The sequence below is a fragment of the Bison bison genome, unplaced genomic scaffold (genome assembly GCF_000754665.1).
Source record: "Bison bison bison isolate TAMUID 2011002044 unplaced genomic scaffold, Bison_UMD1.0 scf7180017864289, whole genome shotgun sequence".
Classification (NCBI taxonomy): Eukaryota; Metazoa; Chordata; class Mammalia; order Artiodactyla; family Bovidae; genus Bison; species Bison bison.
In genome coordinates, this window is record NW_011494861.1 from 15,005,250 (window position 1) to 15,028,552 (window position 23,303).

General features: G+C 42.7%; 1 protein-coding gene and 1 long non-coding RNA gene across 2 annotated transcripts in view; both read right to left on the bottom strand.

Annotated features, from left to right (window-relative positions):
* Positions 1-8,046, bottom strand: part of AADACL3 (arylacetamide deacetylase-like 3) — a 78,412-nt gene extending 70,366 nt beyond the window's left edge. The window contains exon 1 of the mRNA XM_010850062.1: positions 8,020-8,046. The gene's annotated coding sequence lies outside the window, so the exon portion shown is untranslated. The remainder of the gene's footprint in view (positions 1-8,019) is intronic.
* A 39-nt stretch (positions 8,047-8,085) lies between these two features.
* Positions 8,086-23,303, bottom strand: part of LOC104995981 — a 75,805-nt gene continuing 60,587 nt past the window's right edge. The window contains exon 3 of the long non-coding RNA XR_826128.1: positions 8,086-8,320. This is a non-coding gene — a long non-coding RNA (uncharacterized LOC104995981). The remainder of the gene's footprint in view (positions 8,321-23,303) is intronic.

The window sequence follows — 23,303 nt, forward strand, 5'->3', positions numbered from 1 at the left end:
AGTTCTAACTGTTGCTTCCTGACCTGCATACAGGTTTCTCAAGAGGCAGGTCAGGTGGTCTGGTATTCCCATCTCTTTCAGAATTTTCCACAGTTTATTGTGATCCATATAGTCAAAGGCTTTGGCATAGTCAATAAAGCAGAAGTAGATATTTTTCTGGAACTCTCTTGCTTTTCATTATTAGTCATCATGAAAATACAAATTAAAACTGCAGTGGATAACATGATACCCATTCAAAAGGGCTACAATTTATAAGGCTGAAAATAATAAGTATAGGTAAGTATGTAGAGCAACTACAAATCGCATATGCTCTGGTAAATGTATAAGTTGGTACAATCACTTTGGAAAACTATTTGGTAATATCTACTAAAGATATGCATTTTTTCTACGACCCAGAAATTCTACTCTTGATACATACTCAAAGAAATGAATGCTTATATCCACTAAGATATATACAGTAAAGTACAGAAAAACATCATTTATAGAGCCAAACCAGAAACAACCCAAATGTCCACCAGTGGTAGAATGGATAAATGAACTGAGGTATGATTCACCTAATGGAATACCACACAGGTGTGAAAAAGAATGAACAAATATTCTGTAAAAAAAAAAAAAAAGGAAAAACAAGGATGAATTTCACAGATGTAATCATGATTAAAGAAGCCAGACACCAGAGATCATATACCCTATGATTTCATGTAAATAGAGTTCACAAAAGGTAAATCTTTTATCTATGGTAATGTAAGTCAGAATAGTGAATATCTGGATGGCCTATAGACAGAGAGTGGCTGTAAGGGAGCATTCTGGGCTGCGGGAAACATTCTACAACTCCATCTTGGTGATGGTTCCATGGATGTATAAATGTATAAAGCTCATTGAGCTGTACACTGAAGATTGACACCCTCACAGCATGTAACCTATAGTTCAATTATTAAAGAAGTACCAGCCTTAGATCACATACCCACCCCTGGATCAATCGCTGTGGCCACGGAGCACAATGACAGGCTTGGGCCTCGGTCCTATGGTTCAGCCCTCAGGTTGGGGATGGACTCCACCCAGACAAAGAATGGACAGACAAGAAAATCTGGAGGTGTTTCTGGAAGATAAGGAAATGGATGTTCTGAAGGAGACAGGCAACTAATTCCCAATGGTCGGGATGAAGGTGGCCCTCACCATGAGCAAGTAGACTGGGAAAACCCAATCTTCAAAGAAAGAGAGAGAGAAAGAAAGAAATAGAACAGGGAGACACACCCAGAGTAACCTGGCTCTTGACTTTCTAATTCCTGGTTCTCGGCCCTATGAGTGAAGCCACTCTCCCTATTTTGGGGGTCTGTAAGATCCTCCTGTATCTGTGGGGAACTTCTCATTCTTTTTGGCCATCTGGCACATTGAACCTTCTTTTATTGTTTGGGGAAGTTCCCTACATTATGAATCTTGGTGGGAGGCAGAGCCACTTGCCACTGTCAACAATGAAAATGCCAAATGCTTACATTCCCAGCCTTCCTTGAAGCTAGAATGCAGTTGGGTGATACAGGCCAAATGAGAGCACCACTCCTGAACTGCAGGGCCCAGAGGCACATCCATTCCAGAAGACGGTCCAGCAGCGCTCGTGCAGTCCAGCTCAGGGCTCGGGGTGTTGGAGGAGTGAGTGGCAGTGGCCCGTGCCCAGTAGTGTAAGGCTGTGGTCCTCACACCGCTCTACCTTTGCCTGGTGAGGCCTCACACCTAGGTCTCCAGCCTTTCTGAAAATCTTATACTTGATTCAGCATCCTTTCAATAGTTCTTCTGTGGCCTTGATCAACCAGAATTACTGTGTGCTGCTTAAAACCAGGAACCCTAATTGATAACAGTTCCAAAAAATTCCCCTTTTACTTTATACTAGTTTTGGAAGGTTCTATTACTTACAACGTAGAGAAAATTAGCCTGAATCCACAGAAGTGATTCTACTGTATGAATTATCCAGGCCACTAGGAAGGTGTCTGGTGGCAAACAGGCCCTTTACCAGCCCACAAATCATATGACAAGAGGGAAGGGATGGAGCTAATAGATGCAAATGACTGTTAGGGCTTCCTCTTGTATTATGTTCTGTTCTTGTAATAGACCCAACAGATAGTACTGTATCCTTATACTAGTACTGCCATAATATACCAGATACTGGATGGTTGAGATGATAGGAATTTCTTTTCTCGCCATTCCACAGGCAAGAAGTCCAAGATCAAAGTGCTGGACAATTCAGCTTCTAGTGAAGTCTCTCTTCCTGGCTTGTAGCCAGCCACCTTCCCACTGTGTCCTCATAAGGTTTTTTCTCTGTTGCATGCATGGAGAGACAGAGACAGAGACACACAGATAGAGAAGCAGAGAACAGAGGTCTCTGGTATCTCTTCTTCTTGTAAGAACCTCAGTCCTGTTGGATTATGACAGGTTAACCCTATGACCTCATTTAACCTTATTACCTCCTTCAGTTCAGTGCAGTTCAGTTCAGTCACTCAGTCGTGTCTGACTCTTTGCGACCCCATGAATCGCAGCACACCAGGCCTCCCTGTCCATCACCAACTCCTGGAGTTCACTCAGACTCACGTCCATCAAGTCAGTGATGCCATCCAGCCATCTCATCCTCTGTCATCCCCTTCTCCTCCTGCCCCCAATCCCTCCCAGCGTCAGAGTCTTTTCCAATGAGTCAACTCTTCGCATGAGGTGGCCAAAGGACTGGAGTTTCAGCTTTAGCATCATTCCTTCCAAAGAAATCCCAGGGCTGATCTCCTTCTGAATGGACTGGTTGGATCTCCTTGCAGTCCAAGGGACTCTCAAGAGTCTTCTCCAACACCACAGTTCAAAAGCATCAATTCTTCGGCGCTCAGCCTTCTTCACAGTCCAACTCTCACATCCATACATGACCACTGGAAAAACCATAGCCTTGACTAGACGAACCTTTGTTGGCAAAGTAGTGTCTCTGCTTTTGAATATGCCATCTAGGTTGGTCATAACTTTCCTCCCAAGGAGTAAGCGTCTTTAGAGGCCCTATTTCCAAACAAAGTTACATTAGTGCTGAGGGTTCCAATATATGAATTTTGGGAGACACAATTCAATCTACTACAGGTATTGTCCCAACACTGAAGAAGAGAAATATGAGGTTAAAACCCTTGTCTAAGGTCTGAATGAAGCCTTTGCACCTCCCAGCCTCACTTGTGGTGGTGGTTTAGTTGCAAAGTCGTGACTCTTAAGATCCCATGGACCATAGCCTGCCAGGCTCTTCTGTCCATGGTATTCTCCAGGCATGAATACTGGAATGGGTTGCCATTTCCTTCTCCAGGAGATCTTCCCAACTCAGGAATCAAACCCGGGTCTCCTGCATTGCAGCCAGATTCTTTACTGACTGAGCTACCATGAAGCTCACTTATGGCTTATGGTAGAAAGTATCATGGAGAAGGCAATGGCATCCCACTCCAGTACTCTTGCCTGGAAAATCCCATGGACGGAGGAGCCTGGTAGGCTGCAGTCCATGGGGTCGCTAAGAGCCAGACACGACTGAGCGACTTCACTTTGACTTTTCACTTTCATGCACTGGAGAAGGAAATGGCAACCCACTCCAGTGTTCTTGCCTAGAGAATCCCAGGGATGGGGGAGCCTGGTGGGCTGCCGTCTATGGGGTCTCACAGAGTCAGACCCGACTGAAGCGACTTAGCAGCAGCAGCAGCAGAAAGTATCAAATCCTAGAAACACAAGCTTGCCAGATGAAGAGTATGTGTTGACACAGAGTAGTAAGAAACGAACAAACACGGGATGATGTCAATGTGCCTGTCCAGTCTTCAGCCCTGAAGTCAGTGACTGGAATAGCCCAAATTCACCCACTGGCGCCTCTCTAAGCTCCAACTGTATCCATGGCTGGCACACTGTTTTTCCCTGAATCTCATCATTCTGGGTCCAATGTTCGGGGCCTTACTCTCACACTACTTTGTGAATGCTGACAAAAACTCTGTCTTTGACAGAACAGTCAAGTTCCTTCAGAGTCACTGTACCAAGCCTCCTTCAGCCTGCTGAGTCCAGTTTTAGCAAAGGATACACTAACCCAGTCAATCAAGAATCAGCTCACCTTTTATATCCAATGAAGATTGAAGGTAGAAGAAGAAGGTGACAGAGGATGAGATGGTTGGATAGCATCACCAATATAATGGATATGAACTTGGGCAAACTCCAGGAGATGGTGAGGGAGAGAGAGGCCTGACATGCTGCAGGCCATGTGTCTCAGACAGTTGGACACAACTAGACAACTGAACATGGAGAAGGCAATGGCACCCCACTCTAATACTCCTGCCTGGAAAACCCCATGGATGGAGGTGTCTGGTAGGCTGCAGTCCATGGGGTCGCTAGGAGTCGGACACGACTTCACTTTCACTTTTCACTTTCGTGCATTGGAGAAGGAAATGGCAACCCACTCCAGTGTTCTTGCCTAGAGAAACCCAGGGACGGGGGAGCCTGGCAGGCTGCCATCTATGGGGTCTCACAGAGTCGGACATGACTGAAGTGACTTAGCAGCAGCAGCAGCAGGCGACTGAACAACAAAAACTAGTTCTTCTACCTTTGGCATTTAATCAAGTTTCTTAATAATTTTCCATCTATTCCCACACCTGTCCTTTGGCTATAAGTCCCCACTGTTACATTAAACAGTTGAATTCAATCTCTCTCACTATTGCAGTAAACTTAAATTCTTCCTTGCCATTTTAAATCTCAGGATAATTTTTCTTCAACAGTTTACTAGGGGTGAGACCTACATCTCACATTTCTCTTTACATATCTCCACAGAACTTAGCAAGTGGCCCAACTAGGGGTTTGTCAAGAGGTGAGCAATGCGCAGGCAGTTAAGTGACAGCAAAGAACTCCAGGGACCAGCTACAGAGAAAAGTCAAAAGCACCTTGATACCTATGAAGAGTGGCAGATAGGATCAACTTGAAACAGAAGGATGGAGGAGAACAAAGGGGAGAAAACAGGGGTGCCTGGCACACGTCAAAATCAAAGGGAACCACCTTACACTGCCGCTTTGAGCCACTCCAGATACAAAGGGCCCCAACCTTGAAGGTCCCCCAGCCCTGGGCTGGGCCTGAGAACCCCAGATCTAAGAGGCAGCATTTGGCAGATGAACAAACACAGGATGACTGCTCTGGCCCTGGTTTTGCTACTTTTAGTTGTATGACGCTGAACAGCTGATCCTCTCCATGTGTGAAATGAGAGTAACAGCTCCCTCACAGGTGCAAGGCGGAGAAGGCAATGGCACCCCACTCCAGTACTCTTGCTTGGAAAATCCCATGGGCGGAGGAGCCTGGTAGGCTGCAGTCGATGGGGTCTCGAAGAGTCGGACACAACTGAGCGACTTCACTTTGACTTTTCACTTTCATGCACTGGAGAAGGAAATGGCAACCCACTCCAGTGTTCTTGCCTAGAGAATCCCAGGGATGGGGGAGCCTGGTGGGCTGCCGTCTATAGGGTCACACAGAGTCAGACACGACTGAAGTGACTTAGCAGCACAGGTGCAAGGAGAGAAATATGTAAAAAGATTTTTTTTTTCTTTTTTAGTAGTACTTAATAACTTATTGACGGAGAAGGCAATGGCACCCCACTCCAGTACTCTTGCCTGGAGAATCCCATGGATGGAGGAGCCTGGTAGTCCATGGGGTCTCGAAGAGTCGGACACTACTGAGCAACTTCCCTTTCACTTTTCACTTTCATGCATTGGAGAAGGAAATGGCAACACACTCCAGTGTTCTTGCCTGGAGAATCCCAGGGACAGGGGAGCCTGGTGGGCTGCCGTCTATGGGGTCGCTCAGAGTCAAACACGACTGACGCGACTTAGCAGCAGCAGCAGCAATAACTTATTGAAAGGAATGTAAATGCTTTTTCCAGGTAGAATGAAAGACCTGGGCAGAGTGCATGTATTTGTTTGTTCTCTTCTCAGTAGACTTTTTCCAAATGTGCACATCTGCAGGCCTGCTGAAAGTTTGAAAGAAGAGTGACTTGTGTAAAACTGGTACATAGGAGAGAACAGATGTCACTATCATGATTTGGCTGTGAGGCACATGTACCCACAGCAGTCTGACGGGGGCAGGTAGAGAACAAACAAAGCTGTAGGAGTGGACCCTTTGCGGGTTGGTGTGCTGCCCAAATCTGCATCCAGTGGGTGAAGCCAACTCAGGCATCTTTTGGGTTCATTCTTATCTCCAAAAACGGTGGGCAGTCGCTGGGACGTAGTGGGTAGTGGAGAAGTGGCAGCATAGTTCTCTGGGCAGACAGAGGCCGGCCATCGGGCGGGTGGCGGCTGCAGGGCTGAGGGTGGTCTGACCAGTTTGTGACAGGGGCCCAGCCTGCAGCTGGGGCTCAGGACACAGTCAGATTTGCAGGAGAGGGGTCCTGGGGCAGTAGTGTGATGCAGAGCAAGGCGCCAGCTCCTGGTGGCAGCTAACTGAACCACTATTTGTGGAACAAACAAAAGCATTGTAAAGGGATGGGAGGGAATCTGAGGGCGGGAAGAGGCCACCAAAGGGACTGTGGCGGGAGGGGGCAGCGTGCAAAAGCCTGCCCCCCAACCCAGGGCTGGAAGGTCTCCAGGCCTAGCAACCAACAACCTTCATTGTCATCAAAATACTGTGTCCTTTCATCCAGGGCATTACGACTGCTATTTTTAAAACACACACATTCCTGGTGGAAGGTGAGCATCCTCAGCACGCAGTTTCTAAAACCTCTGTAATCGTCATAACACTGAGACTGCAAACAGACAACAGCAAACACTGAGGCTGTGTTATTATCTCTGTTTTACAGACAGAGCAAGGTAGTTTCTTGGGTCAGCATTTGCCAAATTGTGATCCATGAGATGGTAAGGATAGTGCTGAGCAATGAGGGGCAGAGGATTAAAAAAAACATTTCTGTAGCCAAACATTTGAAAAATAATGCTGCAGAGTCTCGTGTCCAAGTGCACAGACTTAGGAGTCACAGAGACCTAGATTTGAGGCCAGGTTCTGCTGACTATTAGCCAGGGAGCTTGAGCAAATAGCAGACTTGACTGCCTCATCTGTAAAATGGAAATAATAAAACACCAACTACATAAGGTTGCTGTGACACAAAGCTGGCACAAATAAAATCCTCAATAAATGTGAGCTCTTACTGGCTTTGCAGCAGGTTAGATACTGTTAACACCTTAAACCTGATCCTATAGTTCTAACAAGGAGATGTTGTTAAGAAAACACCTTGATAAACCACTTGGAGGACTGGGCAGAGATGAGACTGAAGTTATAAGACAGTAATAGCTAAGACCAAAACCTGGAAAAAGAGGTTGGAAAAAACCAGGGTCCCATAGTGGGTGGGTCCCCAGTAAGGGGTCGACTGATTTCTCACTCAGGCTGGCATCATGGCATAGAGCTTAGGGCCACAGGGACAAGACACCTCCCCCTCCAGCTAGAGTCTTCACCTCCCTCTTTTGGGCACTCCTCCTCCCCTTTACACACACACACTCACACATACACAAATCCTTCCTAGGAAGAAAGCCACATGCTCCAGTTGAGTAGAGATCCTACTAATCTACTTTTCTTTCTTCCTCTTCACTTCCTGAACTTTTTCTAAAGAAGCCTGTTTCTGTAAGGTTATTTTCAATGAAAGGTAATACCTTAGTAACTAGATATAAAAGCAAAACACTTCTTTAAAAAATATTAAAGACTCTGCTCAGTTAGTAAATGCTCCAGAAAGTGTTTCCTGACCACCTCCAACTTAGGTACCCCTCTCCTGAGCTTCCAGAACACCCCTCTATACCAACTCTACCAGCTGAAATTATCCAAGTGTTTGTCTCATTTGCCTTAACCAGGTATCAAGCTTCAGGCGTGCTGGGGCCCTGACTTACTCCTCGAGGTATTCCCAGCAGCTCATTCCACAGCTGACAGGCAATACTTTGGCACTGACGGATCTACAACTGAATCTGGACATCTCCCAAGGAGAAAGGCCCTCAACAAGAGACAGGTAGGGTCTGAAACGCTATCTACCTCCTCACTGCAGTAGGGATGCTCAGACAGTGCACCTTCCAAGGCCCAGAGCAGCGTTCTTACTTATTAACATCCTGGAAATCCCCTGGTCGCGGACTTTTGGAGTGACATCCAGTATGCAAATACTCAGGGCCTGGTCCTGGTGAGCAGCAGAAACGATGCCTTGTGTGAAAGTTCCACAGGCAGCAGAGGGATCTTTTATTAGTCATTTCAATGCACACAGCTGTTAAGAATCTGGCGAAGTTTTATTTGGCTGGGGGGAGTGCATTTTCCACTTGTGGGCGTCTTGAAAACTTTCACACTAAAAAACAAAAAAAAGAGTTGAGAAAGTCATCAGTCCAAAGTGGGAAGCCAGAAATTGAGGGTAGAGAGACTAGGGCAGCAAATATAACAGAGAGAGGCCTGAACATAAACCAAAGACCCAAGTCCCCAGGCAGCCCTGCCACTTCCAGGTGTTCCATGGGCAAGTCAGCCCCTGCTCTCAGTATCCTCCCATGAGAAGAGAGATATCAATGCCTGCCTAGGAGGTGGGGAAGATTAGTGGGTGTGAGCCTGGGCCGACTGGCAGTATTCAAAGATAGGCATTATTTCCAGCTACAGAGGCAGAAGACAGAGAGTTCATAGAAAAGAGAGAAGGATGAATGCTGGGGAAGAGACACTGATTGAACCAGCTTCCACATCTTGCTGCATGCATGCGTGCTAAGTCACTTCAGTTGTGTCTGACTGTTTGCGATCCTATGGACCAGTAGCCCACCAGGCTCCTCTGTCCATGGGATTCTCCAGGCAAGAATATTGGAGTGGGTTGCCATGCCCTCTTCCAGGGGATCTTCCCAACCCAGGGATCAAACCCGTGTCTCTTATGTCTCCTGCACTGGCAGGCGAGTTCTTTACCACTAGCGCCACCTGGGAAGTCCACGACTCTCTACAGTGCCTGCAGAAGATCCACGGGGAAAGGGGAGAGGACGAGAGAAAGCAGCCACGGGCCAGAGTTGGGTCAGGTGGCCAGGAGTGGACTCCCCTCATGTCTCTGCTATAACGGACTGAAGGAATTTTTAAGATTTTTTTTTTTAAATAGGCTTCTAACTCCAGTGATAATGTTATCCTGGCCTCAATCCTCCTCTGATTTTAACCTCAGTTTGTTCATGTTTAAGATGAAAAGCTGGATCCAAACACAATTCAGTTGGCCTGTCCTTTGGCAGCATCCCTATGCTTCTTTTCCCACTGGTTCTTCCCTCATGACACACCTGTGACATGTGTGTACTGAATGAGCTGCATGCAACAGAATGCAAGTAAAAAGCCCTTGTTTTTGCCTTGGTCCTTTCAGCCCCACTATTTGGAGATCCAACCAGTCCATTCTGAAGGAGATCAGCCCTGGGATTTCTTTGGAAGGAATGATGCTAAAGCTCAAACTCCAGTACTTTGGCCACCTCATGTGAAGAGTTGACTCATTGGAAAAGACCCTGATGCTGGGAGGGATTGGGGGCAGGAGGAGAAGGGGATGACAGAGGATGAGATGGCTGCATGGCATCACTGACTCGATGGACGTGAGTCTGAGTGAACTCCAGGAGTTGGTGATGGACAGGGAGGCCTGGCGTTCTGTCATTCATGGGGTCGCAAAGAGTCGGACACGACTGAGCGACTGATCTGATCTGATCTGGATATGTGTTTTCCCTGTCGTTTGGATGAAAGCTGAACAATACATGTATTTTCTAACCACTCTTAGGCGTGAAACAAAGAGGTCCTTTGTCTTCCTTTAAAAGACCAGCCCAAAGTAATAATAGCACCCCACTCGATGCAAAGCTTTCCTCTCCAGTTTGTCTCTTCAGTCTTGGAAACCCACTGTACAGAGGAGGAGTGGGTGCGTGGACTTCACTATTTCCCCTGTTTTGCCTCTTCACCTCCTCTAGTTAGCTGCTAATTCTCAACCTGAGGTGTTGGGAGGGAGGGAACTGGGGGTAAAGACACGGTTGTTCACGGCTCTTACTGTCACCACACAGTCAGGGTTCTTTGAATTTGGCAAAGTTCAAACACTTGACTCCTCTAGGGCTGCTCTTAGAAATGTTGCAGTAAGATGATATGGCCATCAGGTGGCGGTAAAGGTCTTTTTTCCCTGTCAAAAGAGCCTACTATCAGGGTTAGTATTAAGACTACGTAATTTCCCGAAGATGCTAAATTTCCTTCAGAAAGTTAAATATGCCTTCCCTCTATTTAAAAATGAAACAAAAAAATACATGACACTAAAAACATCAATCTGACTAGCATATATATATATTTTTTAATGATGCTAATCAACATTTAAAAGTTTAGTCAGACTCCTGAAACTTTTTTTAGGCCCATCTGTAAACGTCCTTGTAAAATCTAGTTTTAGCAAGAATGCTAATAAATCAGTTTAACTGGAAACCCACCCTCAACATCTGATCACCATCAATATCTGATCAGGTTCCTCATCCTCCAGCATTCTGAGGTAATGTCTGATCACCCTGGCTGTCTTTAGCAAGACTCCTGTTAGTCGATTTAACCATCTTCCTCTTAGTAATTTTCCTGGTGTTCCTCTTAGTAATTTTCCATACACTGACCCCCATCTGCTTCTTGGCTATAGATACTGCTTGCCCATATTGCAGTGGTCCCTGTATCTATTACAACTAAATAAAGTTGTATTCTGAATAAAACTTTGTATTCTGAATAAAGTCCTGAATAAAGTCTGCCTTAGTAGGGAACAAACTTTCAAAGAGAAATCTCCGAAGTAATTAAATAAAGACATAATTTATCAATTCTCCCCCTCTCCCAGTTAATACCATGTGATTCTAAATCTTGTTCCCAGATTTCACTTATAATTTACCTTCCCCTAAATTAGATTCAGAAACTTTCACCAAGGGCTCCCTGTAAGGCATATTGCCACTTAAAGGACTTCATGGATGCTGGGGTCCCTTGCTGAGTTGTGTCTCTGCTGAGGGGGAAAGATTTAAGTACCTCATTCTGAAAGCAGTGTGCTCAGAACATGAAATAAAACTAAAGATATAAGATGCACCGAGACTTTGCTGCTGTGGGCTGGAGGGTTCAGAGAAGGTTTTCAGGTAGGAGTTGGACTGACAGGCTCTTGAAAGGGTTCCAGTACAAGATGGCACATAGAAGGCACCTGAACGCACCTCCTCTCATGGACACACCAAACCTGCAGATACACATGAGGCAACTCCCTCTGAAAGAAAACCAGAAATCAGCAGAGTGACTGCTACACATTGGGTGAATAACAAAATACCCACATGTAAAAGGAGCTCAACATATCTTCAACTACTGCGAGTCACTGAGAACAGCTTGGACAACATCATGAAGGTTTGAGAAACAACCCACAGCTCGGACCAAGCTGAATGATAAGTTCATTCCCTACACAAGACCTGGGGAAAGGCAGTTGTTTTAGCTGATGCACAGACATCAATACAGAGAGTCAAGGGAAATGAAGAAGACAAGATTATGTGCCAAATAAAAGAACAAGTCAAAACTTCAGAAATAGATCTTAATGAAATGGAGGTAAGTGATTTACTGGATAGAAAGTTCAAAACAAGGACCACTGAGGCCAAGAGAACAGTGCATAAACCAAATGAGATTTCAACAAAGAGAACATATTTAAAGGTACCAAACAAATCACAGAGCTGAAAAATACAATAATTGAACTGAAATATTCAATAGAGGGACTCATCAGACCACATCAGGCAGAAGAAAGGATCACCAAACTCAAAAATAAGGCAGTGGCATTCATCCAAACAAGGGAGAAAAATAAGAATGAAAAAGAGTAAAGATAGCTTAATGGGACTTAGGAGATACCATGAAGAAGATCAACTATTCATCACAGAGGTCCCTGAAGTAAAGAAGGGAAAGGAGAAGAAAACATATTTAAAGAAATAATGGCTGAAACTTTCCTAACCTGGGAAATAAATACATATCCAAATCCAGAAAGCCCAGAAATACAAAAAAAGGTTCAAAGAGACCCACACTAAGACATGTTATAATTTTCAAAAGTTAAAAATAAGAAAATCTTAAAAGCAGCAAGAGAAAAATAACCTCTTAAGTACATGGGAACTCCCATTAGACTATAAGCATATTTTTCAGTAGAAACTTTGCAGGCCAGAAGGGAGTGCCATAATATAGTCAAAATGATGAAAGAAAAGGTTGCTGACCAAGAATATACTACCCAGAAAAGCTGTCTTTCAGAAATGAATGAGAGACAGTTTCCAGACAAGCAAAATCTAAGTTTTCATCACCACTGGACCAGTCTTACAAGAAATGTTAAAAGGACTTCCTCAGGCTGAAGCAAGAGGATGATAATTAGTAATAGGAAAACATGAAAGTATAACTCTAAAGTTAAATATATAATGAAATTCAAAATACTCTAATGTTGTAAAGATAATGGATAAATCACTTATAAATCAGGTTAAAAGATACAAGTAGTAAAAATAACTATAACTATAATAATTTGTTAATGGATACACAAGGTTAAAAAAGTAAATTGTTACACTGAAAACAAAGAAAAATGTGTGAGGGACAGTAAAAAGGGGGAGGTTTTAGTACATGTTTAAAAATAAACTGTTACTAGCCTAAAATATGGAGAAGGCAATGGTACCCCACTCCAGTACTCTTGCCTGGAAAATCCTATGGGCGGAGGAGCCTGGTGGGCTGCAGTCCATGGGGTCGCTAAGAGTCGGACACGACTGAGCGACTTCACTTTCACTTTTCACTTTCCTGCATTGGAGAAGGAAATGGCAACCCACTCCAGTGTTCTTGCCTGGAGAATCCCAGGGACAGGGGAGCCTGGTGAGCGGCCGTCTATGGGGTCACGAAGAGTCGGACATGACTGAAGCAACTTAGCAGCAGCAGCAGCAGCCTAAAATAATGAAGAAGGAAGGCAATGGCACCCCACTCCAGTACTCTTGCCTGGAAAATCCCATGGATGGAGGAGCCTGGAAGGCTGCAGTCCATGGGGTCACTGAGGGTCGGACATGATTGAGCAACTTCACTTTCACTTTTCACTTTCATGCATTGGAGAAGGAAATGGCAACCCACTCCAGTGTTCTTGCTTGGAAAATCCCTTGGACGGCGGAACCTTGTGGGCTGCCATCTATGGGATCGCACAGAGTCAGACACAACTGAAGCTACTTAGCAGCAGCAGTACATACACAAAATAGAAAGAGAAAGGAATCTAGGCGTATTACTACAGGAAATCATCAAATTACAAAGGAGGAGAGCAAGAGAAGAAGAAAGGAAAAAAGGACTTACAAAGTAACCAGAAAACCACTACAAACTGGCAATCTAAGTCCATAACTATCACTAATCACTTTAAATATCAATAAATTAAATTCTCCAATCAGAATGCATAGAGTAGCTATGTGGAAAGAAGTAGAGTGTTTTCCCAAAAGTTTTACTTTCATTTTAGGTCCAAAGGATTCACTAACAAAAGAAACCACTCACACACACACACACACACACCCCAAACAATTTCAATATTTAGTAGAGGATCATTTGACTTAATTTCAATATACAGTCATTAAAAGATGAGAAAAGAGAGAAGCAAAAGCACATACATCACAAAATTGGGGCAACCTACATCTAGTCTTGAAGAGTGCTGGAAATACTCTCATTAACAGCAAGCTGGAGTCCCAGTTGGGAAAAGGTCCCAGATGGTTCATCCACCCCAAGGGTGAGACTTCAAATTGCAGTTTTGGGGACTCTGCTTATAATCCCAGGCTGTAAAGTGCTATTATCATCAGTTTTTCTGCAAAAATGCAGCTCTGGTTTTTCTTAACTTTTACAAAGCTCTTTGTTTCACCTGGTAAATCATAGGATTTTCTTATACCCCAGAGGGTTGGCCAGACCCTCAGAGGCTCAAAAATGCCAAGACCCACTCCCCCCTTTCTTATCTAAAGTGTGCCTAACTTGCTGTGCTTGCAGGCAGGCATAGAATCCAGGCAGTGTCCAGGAAGGTCAGAAGCAGGTCAAAGGTCTGCCTGCCTGCTTTTGAAGCCTGAACAAGACTTCCTCCATTTTAACTTCCATACCAGAGAAAGAGAGAGAGACTCCACTATACACTGCCTAAAGAGATCCACTTTAGCTGAGAGTGAATGGTTGGGAAAAGATAGTCTATGCAAATGGACACCAAAGCAAAGCAAGAGTAGCATATTATAACAGACAAAACATACTTTAAGACAAAGACTAGTAAGAGACAAATGTCATTATATAATGATAGAGGGATTAATCCAACAAGAGGATGTAACATTTGTAAATATTATGCATCCAACATAGGAGCAACTAAATATTTAAAGTAAATATTAACAGAATTAAAGGGAGAAATAGACCTCAAAGAATCCAATACACACTTTCAACAATGAGTAGATCATGCAGACTGAAATCAATATGAAAGCATGGGACTTAAAACCATATTATACAAGGTAGACTTAAAGGCATTTACAGGAAATTCCATCCAACAGCACCAGATTACAAATTTCTCTCAACTGCACGTTGATCATTCTCTAGGAAAGATCATATGTTAGTCCACAAAACAAGTCTTAATAAATTTAAAAAGACTGAAATCAAATCAGGTACCTTTTCTAACTACAATGAAATTAAAAATCAATTACAAGAGGAAAACTGGGAAACTCACAAATATGTGGCTATTACACAATATACTATTGTTTAATAATAATGCCTACATTAAGAAACAAGAAATATCTCAAAAAAACTAAATATACACCTCAAGAAACTTGATAAAGAAGAACAAATTGAGTCCAAAATTAGTATAAAGAATAAACTATTAAAGATAAGAGTGGAAATAAATGAAAGAGACTAAAAAAGACAATAGAAAAAAATCAATTAAATTCAAAGGCAGGTTTTGAGAAGAAAAACAAAATTGACACAGTTTTAGTTGCTCAACAAGAAAAAGAGAGGGCTTGAATAAATAAAACTATAAATGGAAGAGAAGACATTACAACTGACATTACATAGGACAAATGAGCATAAGTGACTACTATGAACAGCTGCTGCTGCTGCTGCTAAGTCGCTTCAGTCGTGTCCGACTCTGTGCGACCCCAGAGACGGCAGCCCACCAGGCTCCCCTGTCCCTGGGATTCTCCAGGCAAGAACACTGGAGTGGGTTGCCATTTCCTTCTCCAATGCATGAAAGTGAAAAGGGAAAGTGAAGTCGTTCAGTCGTGTCCGACTCTTCACGACCCCATGGACTGCAGCCTATCAGGCTCCTCCATCCATGGGATTCTCCAGGCAAGAGTACTGGAGTGGGGTGCCATTGCCTTCTCCACTATGAACAGCTATCTGCCCACAGATTAGACAAATTAGAGAAAATGGATAAATTCCTAAAAATATACAACCTACCAAAACTTAATCAAGAAGAAATAGAAAATCTGAACAGATCAATTACTATTAAGGAGATAAGGAGCTTGAATCAGTAATCAAAAACCTCCTACCAAAAAAAAAAAAAGTTCAAGAAAAGATGGCTTCATGGTGAATTCTAACAAACATTTAAATAAGAATAAATATCAATCCTTCCCAAACTCTTTCCAAAAAAAGAGGAGGAGGAAACACTTGCAGACTCATTTTACAAGGCCAGTATTACCTTGACCCCAAAACCAGACAAGGATACTACAAGAAAGGAAAATTATAGGCTAATATCCCCAACTAACATAGATGCAAAAATTCTCAAAAAAACATTAGTAAATATAATTCAACAGTACACTAAAAGGATCAAACACCATGACCAAATGGGATTATTCCAGAGATGCAAGGAAGGTTCAACATTCACAATCAATCAATGTGATACAACCATTAAGAAGATGAAGGATAAAAGTCATAAGACCATCTCAAACAGTGCAGAAAAAGCATCTGAAAAATTCCACATCCTTTCATGATTTAAAAAAAAAACAAAACACCTCAACAAATGAGTATATACAACACAAAGGCCATATATGACAAGCCATAACTAACATACTCAATGGGGAAAGCTGAAAGCTTTTTCTCTAAGATCAGGAAAAAGATAAGAATGCCTACTCTTGCCACTTTTTTAAATCTAGCACTGGAAGTTCTAGCCAGAGCAATCAGACAAGAAAAAGGATATCCAAATTAGAAATAATGAAGTAAAACCGTCACTATTTGCAGATGACATGATATTATATAGAGCAAATCCTGAATACTTCAACAAAAAAAAAATGAGGATAATAAATTCAGTGAAGTTTTAGGATGCAATTAAAAATATAGATTAAGTTAATAGAGAAAAATCAATTGTGCTTCTATACCCTATTAACAAACTAAAGGGAAGAGAAATTAAGAAAATAATCCCATTAAAACTAAATAAAAAATAATAAAATAACCAAGGAAGTTAAAGATCTCTCATGAAAACTATAAGATATTGGTGAAAGAAACTAAAAATGAAAGGTACTCTATGCTTATGGATTGGAGGAAGTAATACTATCAAAATTTCCATGCTGACCAAAGTGATCTACAGATTCAATCCAATCTCTTCCAAAATTGCGATGATATTTTTCATAGAATTAGAAAAAGTAATCCGAAAATGTGTAAAACCTCAAACAGTGAAAGCAATCTTGAGAATGAAAAACAAAACTGAGGCATCAGGCTTCCTGATTTCAAGCTTTATTACAAAGCTATAGTAATCAAAACAGTATGGGACTGGCATAAAAGCAGACATATAGATCAATGGGACAATAGAGACCCCAGCTAATTTACCTCCTTTAGAAAAACAATAACAATCGCCTCATTTTTCTCACACTGATATTTATGTTTCTGTAATTCTTTCTGTCTCTGGGAAACTGAAATTTAAATACAATAGCCAAACCCAACTTGTGCATCTGGCTTAAATTACCTAAAACATAATATAGCAATGTAGACCTAAACATAAAAACTCTAGTGTTACTGCACTATAGGGATACCACATGTTCAACACTTCTTTTCATTTCTGTTTTTTCTAGTCATATCTTTAAGTGCCTAATGATAACAGATTTACTAAGCTTGTGCATTACTACACAATCTGTTGTGCTATGGTGAGACTATAACAGGACAGAACAGCAAAGGTTAAGGCTAACTTCTAGTGGAAAAGAATCTGTCTACAATGCAGGAGACCCTGGTTCGATTCCTGGGTCAGGAAGACCCTCTGGAGAAGGGATAGGCTATCCACTCCAGTATTCTTGGTCTTCGGAGAAGGCAATGGCACCCCACTCCAGTACTCTTGCCTGGAAAATCCCATGGATGGAGGAGCCTGGTAGGCTGCAGTCCATGGGGTCGTGAAGAGTCGGACACAACTGAGCGACTTCACTTTCACTTTTCACTTTCATGCATTGGAGAAGGAAATGGCAACCCACTCCAGTGTTCTTGCCTGGAGAATCCCAGGGACGGGGGAGCCTGGTAGGCTGCTGTCTCTGGGGTCACACAGAGTCAGACACGACCGAAGCGACTTAGCAGCAGCAGCAGTAGCAGCATTCTTGGTCTTCCTTGCGGCTCAGCAGGTAAAGAATCCGCCTGCAATGCAGGAGACCTGAGTTCGAACCCTGGGTGAGGAAGATCCCCTGGAGAAGGGAAAGGCTACCAACTCCAGTATTCTGGCCTGGAGAATATAATGGACTATACAGTCCATAGGGTCACAAAGAGTCAGACACAATTGAGTGACTTTCATTTTCTAGTGGAAACATTTGACAACAAGCAAACATTTAAAGGCATTTATACCCATAAAATGTTTAAAACAGTGCCAGGCAAAGAATAAGTGCTCAGTAGATGTAAGCTAGTTTCAATACCTGGGGACAAAATTGATGGTTAGATCAGGAAGTGATTTTATAACTAGTAAGTCATAAATAATGCAGAAATGGACAGAAGGAATGGTGGTGCCAGAGGCAAAAAAAAAAAAAAAGATAAGATTAAGAGAGAATGAAGAAAGTCCACTCATTCATTCAGTAGCCATTTAGCAAATGAGTGCTATGTGCCAGTTTTCAAAGGTTGAGGAGTTTGATAAGGGAGGCAGGTCTTTACAGTACAATGTGATAACTGCAATGAAAGAGTGATGCCCAGTGCAGCAGGGAAGCACAGACAAAGGGAACAAAAGCCAGTCGAGGAGGTCAAACAGGGGTCAGGGAAATGTCCTAGAATGACACCACAGCTGCCTCTTTCTGGGGCAGTGAGAGCTGGCCAGGCTAAAGCTGGGAAGATGGACCATTGCAGGTAAAAAAGGAACACTAAGCAGACACAGACTTAAAGCAGCCAAATGTGTACAGGGGAAGTGGGAACACTTCAGTTCCCCTCTGCCTTGGGAAACCAGTCAATTATTGAGCAACATGTAGTTACTAGAACTATATACACCCAACAAAGGTCCCATGAAGAAGAAGACTTCTCACATCGCTAGCCAACCTGAGTAAGAGGGTGAATACCACAAGATGGACTTTGGTGACATGGAGAAAGTTTTGTCTGCTTCACATACTAACCACTGAAGATATTGTTACATGTTGTATCTTAACTGTATTAATATCACTTGCAACCAAAAGAGACCTAATCAATACATGGTCTTCCACATTAACCCTCATAACCATCCTAATAGATTTTATTATCCCACCATAAAGATGAGGAAACTGATTCCCAAAGACATTAAATGATTTTTCTCAAGATCACAGCCACTAACAGAAAGAACAGGAACTGAATTTCAATAGTATGCATAATTTTATTTCCCCTTCCATTCTACCTCTTTAATGAAAATACAGCTTTCAAGACCTCGCTTGAATCTCACCTCCTTGCAAACCTTTCTCTGGCCTCTGCTACAGCACATACAGCCTTTCATAGGCCAAGCACTCAGTAACAGTTTAATGTTTGAAGATAATAATCAATGATTGTTTAGCAAGGGCTGATCTGTGTGGGTACAATGTAACCACGGGAAAAAGAGCAACCACAGCAGCCTGGACTCAGGAGAGAAGTCTTATGTGAAGGGCTAGGCCCACTCCAGTGTTCTTGCCTTGAGAATCCCAGGGACCGGGGAGCCTGGTGGGCTGCTGTCTATGGGGTCGCACAGAGTCGGACACAACTGAAGCGACTTAGCAGCAGCAGCAGCAGGCTTAGGCAATGGCACCCCACTCTGGTACTCTTGCCTGGGGGATCCCATGGACAGAGGAGCCTGGTAGGCTGCAGTCCATGGGGTCGCTAAGAGTTGGACATGACTGAATGACTTCACTTTCACTTTTTACTTTCATGCATTGGAGAAGGAAATGGCAACCCACTCCAGTGTTCTCGCTTGGAGAATCCCAGGGACAGGGGAGCCTGGTGGGCTGCCATCTATGAGGTCGCACAGAGTCAGACACGACTGAAGCAACTTAGCAGCAACAGCAGCAGCAGGCTTTGACCCAGGTCTTGGAGACAGTGGAAGCTATGAATTACTAAATGCATCTGGGGTAGGAAGGGGAAAAACAATATTACATCTATCTTCTAGGTCTCTGGCTTTAATGTTATATTTTGCCAAATCTCTGATTATTAGAGAGAAAGAAACAATTCTGATTGAATCATCTTATATGTGCTTCTTTTTTGGGTGCCTTCTATGGACAAGACTCTGTGAGAGGTACCAAGATGAATTATTCACATACCTATCTTCTCCTGCTTGCAAGGAGAGGAAGACCTATACATAAATATCTCTAATAAAATGTACAAAGTTGAAACAACCATAAACAAGATATGGACTGCTATGGTTCATTAGAAGAACCTATCACTTCCAGGTGGGGGTCTTTCTGATAGCTTCCTAGAAACAATGGTGTTGCTGCTAGCTTTGCAAGAAGGATAGGATTTGCAAAGATGAAGATGGGTTCCAGGCTGTTCCACGAGGCAGAGAAACCCACACACAAAAAGAAAGGTAGGAAAGTTCAAATCCAGCAAAGATGTGTGAGGGGTCTCATTTTACTGCAACCTTGTAGATACAAAGAGTGGAAAATTAAGTTACAACACAAGTGAAGCAATATCATGGAGTGAAAAGAACATGAAACTTTGGAGTCCTGTGAAAAAATTACTATTCTATCATTTCCTGCTTATGTGGTCTTGGGCAAATTATTTAAATTCCTGAATGCCAGTTACTCAGTTACCTCATCTGTAAAATGAGACCAGACAGGAGGGTCCCCAGGCAAGCAATAATGTGATGTCCCTTCTATCTGATATTCTTTAAATATGGATTCAAATTTTCTAAAAGACAGGCTGAGCACTGAGTCAGGTAGAGACACCTGCCTTTCTTCTACTATCTCAAGCAATTTCAAAGTTCCAGGCAGTCAAACAACACCCTGTAGTTAATATGAGTGTTCTCCTCTCTTTGAACTATGTTCGGACCCTTCAATAGGAGTTCCTGGTGAATTCAATATCCCTTATAGGCTGTGATTTCGAACTTATGCCCTTCTGGCCCATCTCTTGGCTCAACTCTGTTCAAAGAATGCTTACAAGGATTAATGAGATTACAAAAATTGAGTGTTCTGTAAGAACAGCTATAGTTATCACTGAGAGACAAACTGAAGGAGGAGAAACTAAAGTAATGGAGACTGGCTAAGAGGTAATTTAGGAGGACTATTACATAATCCAAGAAAAAAATGTGAAGGCCTGAAATAAGAGAAAGGTGGTGGGGATAGAGAAGAAAGGATAAATTTAAAAGCTCTCACTGAAATAGAATCCTGAGGACTTGGCAAATAACTAATGTGTGAAATAAAGTAAAGGAAGAGGTTGAAATCTGGGCTCTATGAGGACTTTACTGTCACTAATAGAACTAGTGAGGCGGGAAAAAAGGAACAGATTTGGAAAGAAAATCACTGAATCTGTTGGGACACATTCAGTTAGGGGCCAGTAATAGTGTAACCCGGCAGGGAAAAAAATAAGAAAGAGTTCGTTCTTTATAGATTCTCTCCTTGACCAAACTCTGCTCAGACTCCATGTCTGTCTCTGCCTTCAGCAAGAATCCTGTTAGATCAGTTAGCCAGAACCCACCCCCTTATCTTTGATGTTTCCTCTTATAACTGTCCATCCACTGACCCCTACTCTTCTCCTTCCCACTTGTTCTTCTGTTTTGAAATGAGCTAAGTTTTATACCAAGATCTTTTTCTCCTATTGCAATAATTTTTCTAAATAAAATCTATTTTTATCATTTTATGTTCATCTCTGTTTTTTTTTTTTTAACAGCAGTTAAGAATTCAGCCTGTTCTAGGGAGAACTAGAGGGTTGACATTTACACAGCCTTTTGTATGTTCACACCAGCAGCAGGGAAGCTTAGTCAGCAAACTGTGACTAAATCATGGACTGTTTCTACATTCTAGACACTTTTTGTGTCTTTCTATTAAAATCACTCTTTGTAAACCTCCTGAAAACTTTCCATTCTTTCTGACTCTCAGTTATATGGACATTATAACAAAACAACAGCTCCCCAAAGATGTCTATGTCCTAATCTTTGGAACCTGTTAATATATTTCTTTGGAAGGAAGAATGCTAAAGCTGAAACTCCAGTACTTTGGTCACCTCATGCAAAGAGTTGACTCATCAGAAAAGACTCTGATGCTGGGAGGGGCTGGGGGCAGGAGGAGAAGGGGACAACAGAGGATAAGATGGCTGGATGGCATCACTGACTCGATGGATGTGAGTCTGAGTGAACTCTGGGAGTTGGTGATGGACAGGGAGGCCAGGCGTGCTGCGATTCATGGGGTTGCAAAGAGTCGGACACGACTGAGCACCTGAAATGAACTGACCTGAACTGAACTGAATATATTACCTTGTGGGACAAAAGGGACTTTGTAACCCTAATTAAGTTTAAATTTTTAAAAATGATGGCTTATTCTGGATAATCCCAGTAAACCCAGTGTAATTCCAAGTGATCTTATAAAAGGGATACTAGAGAGTCAGAGAGACAGAGAGAGATTGAAGATGTATTGGAAGATGTGACTAGCCTGCTGGCTTTGAAGATAAGAAAGGGGCATGAGACAATGAATTTGGACAGCCTCTAGAAGCTGGAAAATGCAAGGGAACAGACTCTACCCTAGATGCTCTAAAAGAAATACAGCCATGTTAACACCTTGATTTTAGGCTAGTGAAACTCAGTTCAGACTTTTGGCCCTTGGAATTATAAAATAACAAATCTGTATTGTTTTAAGCTCTTTCTGCAGTAATTTGTCACAGTAGCAATAGGAAACTAATACAATAGGTGTGGTGAATGGCCTAAGCTATTCAGTTGATTAGCACTTGAGAAATGGAAGGTTGTGGACAGATAATATTTAAGAATGTTAAATGTGGTTCTCACAAGAGGAATTTTGCCCTCCTCTCCCTAGGGGACATTGCAAAAGTCTGAGATATATTTGATGGTCATGACCACAGGGTGGGTATCACTGCAGACATTACATAAAAAAAAAAAAAAACAGAACATACATTCCTTTCAACTGTACATGGAATATTTTCTAGGACTGATCACATGCTAGGGCACAAAACAAGCCTCCACAAATTTAAGAGCATAGAACTTATTTCCAACATCTTTCTGACCACAGTTGCATGAAACTAGAAATCAGTAACAGAAAAAGAAAAAAAAAAACAACAAATTACATGGAAAGTAAACAACATGCTACTAAAAAACGAGTGGATCAACAATGTGAAATCAAAAAGAAAATTTTAAAAATACTTTGAGACAAATGACAATGAAAACACTGCCATACAAAATCTATGCTGCTGCTGCTGCTGCTAAGTTGCTTCAGTCGTGTCCGACTCTGTGCGACCCCACAGACGGCAGCCCACCAGGCTTCCCCGTCCCTGGGATTCTCCAGGCAAGAACACTGGAGTGGGTTGCCATTTCCTTCCCCAATGCATGAAAGTGAAAAGTGAAAGTGAAGTTGCTCAGTCGTGTCCTACTCTAGTGACCCCATGGACTGCAGCCTACCAGGCTCCTCCATCCATGGGATTTTCTAGGCAAAAGTACTGGAATGGGGTGCAGATGCAGCAAAAGCAGCTCTTAGAAGGAAGCTCATAGTAACACAGGCTTTCTTTAAGAAACAAGAAAAATCTCAATCTAATCTTCTACCTGCCGGGAGCCAGCGAGAGACATTCCGCTCGTGACAAAGGTCATGAGGAAGGAGGCTCGGCATACGCAAAGGCGGGATCGAGCCTCGGGAGTCTCACCGGATATTCTTGAGCATCTTCCCCCAAAAAAACAGAGTCTGCCTACTTTATTGCTTTGTGCTCTCACCTCTGACTTTACTGGGGGCTGTCCCCTACCACCATCTCGCTCTCTCTGTCAAAGC